Raw genomic sequence first — 5,419 nt, 5'->3', positions numbered from 1 at the left:
ACCGGATGGTTTGGTCAGACCAATTTTGAACTTGAAATCGTTGAACCCTTACCTGAGGGTGTTCAAATTCAAAATGGAGTCTGTCAGAGCAGTGATTTCAGGTCTGGAGGAGGGAGAGTTTATGGTGTCCCTGGATATCAAGGATACGTACCTCCACATTCCGATTTGGCCACCTTACCAGGCTTATCTCAGATTTGCACTGTTAGACAGTCACTATCAATTCCAGGCACTGCCACTCGGCCTCTTCACAGCACCGAGGGTGTTCACCAAGGTGATGGCAGAGATGATGGTTCTCCTCCGCAGACAGGGGGTAAACATAATCCCATATCTGGATGATCTGCTAATAAAGGCATCGTCCAAGTTGTTGCAGTCCATTGTTCTCACGACTCATCTGCTCAGGGAACACGGTTGGATCCTAAATCTTCCAAAATCACATTTGGAGCTGACCAGGAGATTGTCTTTTCTGGGAATGATCCTCGACACGGAAGTGCAGAGGGTATTTCTCCTGGAGGAGAAAGCGTTGGTGATACAAACAACGGTCCGGGTGGCCTGAAGCCAGCCCGGGTTTTGGTTCATCAGTGCATTCGCCTCCTGGGAAGGATGGTGGCCTCTTACGAGACTCTACAGTACGGAAGGTTTCATGCTCGGCCCTTCCAACTGGATCTCCTGGACAAGTGGTCGGGATAACATCTACTCATGCACCAGAGAATACGTCTGTCGCTGAAAGCCAGGATTTCACTCCTCAGCCGGCTGCTACCTCACCTTCTGGGGGGCTGCAGGTTCGGATTTAGGAATGTGTCCTTCTAACCACGGATGCAAGTCTCCGGGGCTGGGGCACAGTCACTCAGGGGAAAACCTTCCAAGGACGGTGGTCAAGCCTGGAATCCAACCTTCCAATAAACATTCTGGAACAAAGAGCCATCTACAACTGTATTCTCCAAGCGGCCCATCTTCCGCGAGATCGAGCCATTCAAGTGCAGTCGGACAGTGTAACGACAGTGGCTTACATAAACCGTCAGGGCGGAACGAAGAGCAGAGCTGTAATATCATAGGTAACAAGAATCATCCTCAGGGCAGAAAAACATGCGTTGGCACTGTCAGCAATCTTCATTCCGGGAGTAGACAACTGGGAAGCGGACTTCCTCAGCAGACACGATCTCCATCCAGGAGAGTGGGGACTCCATCCGGAGGTGTTTGCGGAGGTAACAGATCTTTGGGGTGTACCTCAAATAGCATGATGGCCTCTCATCTCAACAAGAAGCTTCGGCTGTATTGATCCAGGTCGAGGGACCCTCAAACCGTGGCCGTTGACGCCCTAGTGACTCCGTGGGTGTTCCAGTCTGTGTACGTGTTTCCTCCACTTCCACTTATTCCAAGAGTTCTGAAACTCATAAGGAGAACAAGAGTTCAGGCAATCCTCATTGCTCCGGACTGGCCAAGAAGGGCTTGGTATGCGGATCTTCTGGATCTACTGCTAGAAGAGCCGAGGCCTCTTCCTCTTCGGGAGGACCTGCTGCAGCAAGGGCCGTTCACCTATCAAGACTTATCGCGGCTACGTTTGACGGCATGGAGGTTGAATGCCAGATAATAGCTCGGAAGGGCATTCCGAACAAGGTTATTCTTACCCTGATACAGGCTAGGAAAGGAGTAATGTCTAAACATTACCATCGTATTTGGAAAAAACATGTATCTTGGTGTGAGTCCAAGAAGTTTCCTACGGTGGAGTTTCAACTGGGACGGTTTCTCCTCTTCCTGCAAGCAGGTGTGGATATGGGCCTGAGGTTGGGATCTGTAAAGGTCAAGATTTCGGCCTTATCCATTTTCTTCCAGAAACAGTTGGCTTCCCTCCATGAGGTTCAGACTTTTCTGAAAGGGGTCCTGCACATCCAGTCTCCCTTTGTGCCGCCTACGGCGCCCTGGGATCTTAACGTGGCGTTACAGTTCCTCAAATCGGATTGGTTCAAGCCTCTACCGGAGGTTGAGGTCAAATTTCTCACATGGAAGGCTGTCACTTTGCTGACCTTAGCTTCTGCTAGACGTGTGTCAGAGTTGGGGGCTTTGTCTTGTAAGAGCCCCTACTTGATCTTCCATGAAGATAGAGCTGAACTCCGGACACGTCAGCAGTTCCTTCCGAAGGTTGTGTCGGCATTTCATATCAACCAACCTATTGTGGTGTCAGTTGCTACTGACTCCTCAATTTCATCAAAGACCTTGGATGTTGTAAGTGCTCCGAAAATCTATGTGAAGAGGACTGCTCATCACAGAAAATCGGACTCTCTGTTCTGTATGATCCCAAGAAACTTGGGTGTCCTGCTTCTAAGCAGAGGATCTCACGACTGATCAGGTTCACTATCCAGCATCCGTATTCTATGGCAGGATTGCCATGTCCTGCGTCTGTTAAGGCCCACTCTACTCGTAAGGTGGGTTCTTCCTGGGCGGCTGCCCAGGGTACCTCGGCTTTACAGCTTTGCCGAGAGGCTACTTGGTCTGGGTCGAACACGTTTGCAAGGTTCTACAAGTTCGATACTTTGGCCGCTGAGGACCTGAAGTTTGGTCAATCAGTTCTGCAGGAGCCTCCACACTCTCCCTCGTGTTCTGGGAGCTTTGGTACATCCCCATGGTACTAATGTGGACCCCAGCATCCTCTAGGACGTAAGAGAAAATAGGATTTTTATTACCTACCGGTAAATCCTTTTCTCGTAGTCCGTAGAGGATGCTGGGCGGCCACCCAGCGCTTCGTGATCCTGCAGTGGTTTTTAATTGTTTAATTGATATTTTTACTCTAATCTTTTATTATGTATTTCAAATTGAAATAAAAGAACCTTTATTAAATGGAATGGTTTTATTCATGATACCTGATTGAAATAACGGTGTTATTAAGTAGAATTAAGTTCATAATAAAGAGTTTAGACCAAATTGATTTTTCTAATTGGCATAGAAGCAAAGAGATGCTTCCTATATGAGTTCCAAGCCTCTTTGTGGCTGGGATGACATCATCGCACATCTGGTTGCTTGGCAACTGTTGGAATTGTTTATTACATATCCCCAGTGCAGAAAAATAAAAATAAATAAATAAAAATAAATAATAATAAAAATTAAATAATTTATTTAATTTTTATTATTATTTATTTTTATTTATTTATTTTTGAATAATATCATGAATAAAACCATTCCATTTAATAAAGGTTCTTTTATTTCAATTTGAAATACATAATAAAAGATTAGAGTAAAAATATCAATTAAACAATTAAAAAGCTATAACAGGAAGTGATGTAACAGGCTGTGGAGCTTAAATAGGGAGAATGTGAGCTTAGTCTTCATTCCAATATTGGATACCTATGCAGGCAGACCTATAGGACAACTGCTGGTAAGCAAATATGGCCACTCTTCACTTGATTGCAGTCTGGTTAGAAATAAGATGTTAAGTAATACTCTGTCCCCATTAGGAAAATTAAAGGGATATTTTTATCCTAAGTTTACAAGTGGATCCCTTCTGTTGGACTTCACTGATACTTTGAAAAACTGAGGGTAAGCTAAGCTTTATAAATTAAAAATAATTATAAATAAATTATAAATAGTTACTAACTCCAACTTTTATGAATTGAATATTGTAGGAGATAATTAATAATTGTTCTGTTCTTGTTAGAAATGCCAACCCAATGAGCCAAGAAAAATGAATGAAATATATATCTACATGCTGGAGAAGAATATAATTCATTAGGTGGCCTATAATAAGGAATCCCAATAAACGCTATCATATTCTGGGAATAATTTTCTTCAAGTTTTTTCAACTTGGTAATAAATATTTTTCAGTAAGTATATTAAAATAAATACAATTTAGCCAATATATTTGAAAATGGGTTATATTAAGATTTGGTCTCCCCTTTTCTAACTCAGGTACAACTTTGGTTCAATTAGAACTTCATACCTTTTGAATACTACAGTTATTCCAATATAAACAGAGAGCTGTTATTTAGAAGTGAGTACAATTATACTGATGGGTCAATTGTCCTGCTTACTGATTATGGAGTGATTCAGCAGACAACTATTATCATAATGTGTTTTGATGGTCTTTAAAATAATTTTTAATAATGTGCAAGAGAGTATGTAAGCAGTTTCTTGTATAACTCATAAAATCATTGTCACATACAATATCAGTTTGTTCAAATAGGGATATGACCATATTGCGATATGCATATTCTTCTCTGCATCAATGTTCCTTCTTATTCATGCTTGTTTTATATATTTTTTTTTTTGGATTGCACCCTGAAGAACACCCCTGAAGAAGTCGATATAGACGAAACGCGTTGGGTGAAAGCTCATTATATTGTTGTTTTTTTCCTTATACAAATAATGTTGAAATATACAATTGTATCTCCAATGTAAAAGAAAAGGAAAAGTTTTATGATAAGTTTTAAATCAAAATCTTTTAATAAAGAGATATATGTGATTCTAATACGGGTGTATAAATGTGTAAGGTCATCCTCTCTTTATATAACATCCACCAACAGTCATCTAATTATATCAGATTATAGAATAAGAGCGCTCCATAGAGATATTTCTTCTTTTATCTATTTTGATCCTTTCCGACAAAGTATTCTCTCTGTGTTGAAGCTTGCTTTCCCGTTTGGAAATATAATAGTATTTATGTTAGTAAACTCAGACACTAACTGATATAAAGTAATTAGACATTTCAGTAGTGTATAATAAGAGCGCACTAAGGGAACATACTAATATATATATATATATATATATACAGTATAGGTTCTTAAGGGGCCTCCTTGATTTAAGTACCCCATGTTGGAGAGTAAGCCTAAATGAGTTCAAGGGGGATACAGAAATAACTGAGGTCAATTGAAACTGTGCACAGTGGGGGTCAGCTGGTAGCGGCAAGCTTGCTGACAATAGAGTGTGAGAGTCATACAGTACCACTATTCCAGGTGCATACAGTGGTATGAGCTGAATGCAAAGGAGTCATGTCCAATTCCATAGCAACTGCACCCCCAGCACCTACTTTAGTTACGCTCCTGCTATGAAGTTTTAGATAAGATATGCATATTTCTCAAGATCTCTGGTAATAAGTTTGTTTTTGATTTGCAAGTAATTATGGTTCTTAAAAAAAATAAGAATTTACTTACCGATAATTCTATTTCTCATAGTCCGTAGTGGATGCTGGGGACTCCGTCAGGACCATGAGGAATAGCGGCTCCGCAGGAGACAGGGCACAAAAAGTAAGCTTTTAGGATCACATGGTGTGTACTGGCTCCTCCCCCTATGACCCTCCTCCAAGCCTCAGTTAGGTACTGTGCCCGGACGAGCGTACACAATAAGGAAGGATCTTGAATCCCGGGTAAGACTCATACCAGCCACACCAATCACACCGTACAACTTGTGATTTGAACCCAGTTAACAGTATGAT

At 41.5% G+C, this 5,419-nt stretch overlaps 1 long non-coding RNA gene across 1 annotated transcript; it reads left to right on the top strand.

The window, feature by feature from the left end:
* The first annotated feature begins 3,310 nt into the window (after positions 1-3,310).
* LOC134943519 (uncharacterized) lies at positions 3,311-3,974 on the top strand. Its single transcript, XR_010181584.1, has 4 exons — positions 3,311-3,367; positions 3,447-3,528; positions 3,647-3,812; positions 3,898-3,974. It is a non-coding gene; the product is annotated as an uncharacterized LOC134943519 (long non-coding RNA).
* Positions 3,975-5,419: the final 1,445 nt, after the last annotated feature.

The sequence above is a fragment of the Pseudophryne corroboree genome, chromosome 7 (genome assembly GCF_028390025.1).
Source record: "Pseudophryne corroboree isolate aPseCor3 chromosome 7, aPseCor3.hap2, whole genome shotgun sequence".
NCBI classification, from domain to species: domain Eukaryota; kingdom Metazoa; phylum Chordata; class Amphibia; order Anura; family Myobatrachidae; genus Pseudophryne; species Pseudophryne corroboree.
Note: the sequence above shows the minus strand (reverse complement) of the source record. Positions and strands in the feature narration are given on the sequence as shown.